This window comes from Triticum dicoccoides, chromosome 6A, assembly GCF_002162155.2.
Source record: "Triticum dicoccoides isolate Atlit2015 ecotype Zavitan chromosome 6A, WEW_v2.0, whole genome shotgun sequence".
Taxonomy (NCBI): domain Eukaryota; kingdom Viridiplantae; phylum Streptophyta; class Magnoliopsida; order Poales; family Poaceae; genus Triticum; species Triticum dicoccoides.
The window spans coordinates 292,619,466-292,621,887 of record NC_041390.1 but is presented as its reverse complement, the minus strand read 5'-3'; positions in this window follow the sequence as shown (position 1 = coordinate 292,621,887).

Here is a 2,422-nt window from a genome sequence, read left to right as displayed (position 1 = left end):
GTTTCCCCACACATACGGACTCTAAAAATAGCCTATACTTATGTATTTCGAAATTACATGGGCCTGGCCCAATAATAAGGTGACGCAGCACCTAAAATAGCCTCGGGACGAAATTTATGAAGTGGCATCTTGTATATTTCGTCCAAGGCTTCATGCACCCATTATGGTGGCTTCAAAGTCCTAAAATCATCACTTGTAACTCCGTTCTTGTTTCCCTTGCGCATGCCATCATCTCCATGCTTGTTCTTGCTCCAATGTTCATCCTTCTCCAAGCTAGGCCCTTCATTTGTAAGCAAAACAAATGTATCCAATTTAGGCAGCATCATATTCTCATGAACATTAGAATCATTACCAAGAAACGAAAGTACCTGGTAATTTAGTTGGCGTGCACGAGCTCTAGTAATTGGTCCAGTATGTATAGCAGCAGGGGCTGTGGGTGTAACAATTGTATTGATGTCCTCATCACCCATGCTACACGAACTGCAGAACAAGCCAAACAGAAACAAATAGTTGCCAGCAAACAAGTAGAGACAACCCTAGTTGTTGCAACACCTTCCACAGTACCACCAGCTGCACGATTTACTCGTTCGTCAATTCAGCTAGCAGCATGTTCCCAAGCTCCCTTGCCACCTGACACTACTTCTGAAGTACTCTTGACACAAGATGAGGTGGCAAGATGAGATAAACTTTGTGAGCTTCAACAGTAAGAAGGTAGTTGCTGGAGTCAAGTTACAGTTGCATGCTTCTTTATATGTAGTCTCACAGTTTGATGTACACTAACACTTCCTATATTTGTTGTTGGACTAACACCTAGGCGCAATAGGAAACAAACATCAGGGATAATGCTCAATACGTTAACTAAATCTAGAGGAGGAAGAATGGAGATCCGTTTTGAGGCAGGTTTAAAAAGGCCACGTGATGCTACAGAGTCAGCCAAGTTAGAATGAGAGGCAGCGGTTGCTGTTAGGTGGCATGTACGTATCCTCCCAACATGGATTCAGTACAGGAATGACAAAGACGAAACCTAGTTCAACACCTTCCTCGACCATTTATCTATAAGTATGGTTATGTATGGAAACTAGTAATATCGTCTTGCTCTGTCCAATACTTTCTAGGTTGCTGATAATGGGACTCCCATAATTTTCAATAGATGAGGTTCAAGTTGATAGCCAAGATGATGCAACCAGACAAGCTTGCACCCATGTTTTCAAGTCTGCTCTGTGACAGTATCGGTATAACTTGAGGAAAACTCACTTTGAAGGCAAGGCTAACAACGAACTTGCCCAAACATCTCCAGTGGAAAATATATTTGATGAAGACTGGAGAGGCCTTGTTGAACACTGGTCCAATCTGAAGTATTAGGTATATTATATATATGTGATCAGATCACATGTTGAAGTCCTATTTACGCATGTGCCACACAAATCTATCTTCTTGTAGGTGATATGTTCAAAGAACAAGGCCAACCGTATGAAAGTGAAATTCCAACAGACGACAGGATCTCGTAGCTATATTGCGCACTGCGAGGCTCTTGTAATTAGCTGTTGTTTCACTCTTTTCGTTGTACCATATTATCAAATCTATATTGACTTGTTCCAAATGCAGAGGAGAGCCCGCAAGGACCAAAAAGTACCTAAACCAAATGATGTCGAAATCTTCAAGGACTGTCACACCAGCAAGAAGAAGGGCATGACTACACCAGTCAAAGCCGCTGTTGTAAGTCCTTAATCCTCATGCCTTTTAACTACTACTTACTCTGACTTGTGCCTTGAACTACATGGTTTGCAGCCAATGTCTATTACTATTTTTAATTTTATACACAATTGTCTTAGCGTATCATTGCACCTTACAAGGTTTAAAAGAGAGGAGTGATGTTCCTTTGATCTTGACCTGTAATCTAGCTCCGTGCTGGACTTGCCCACACAACGTTACAATTGCCTATTTGTCTGTTCTCAGTTGTTTTGTCATATGAATGATGTCATACTATGCTTACTGTATTATAAACTTCGTCTCTTTATCCTTATCCCTCAATACAATGTGAATAAATAGACAATACATTAGTGATGGTACATGGCCATATGTTTGGAACCTGGTTTCATTATGTACTTTGCAATAAAATACAACTATTATTTTACATGGGTTCACCAGAATAAGTTATGTATATAGACCAAAGCTATTTTGTTTGGTTTTGCTGCCTCCTTAATATCTTCTGTTCTGGTACTACTAATGTAAAACCACAACTTTTCAGTGAGCTATGAAAAAATGGTGAAACCGCCACCTTCTGAAGGTGGCGAGGCAACTATAACCGCAATGTCTGCTCTTGCTGCAGTGGGTCAGTACCTCTCCACTAACAGTGCCAAAAGCACGTTCCTGCATAATACTGGTTTGGTTGTTAAGGCAATCTCGTCCAAACTGCCTCATG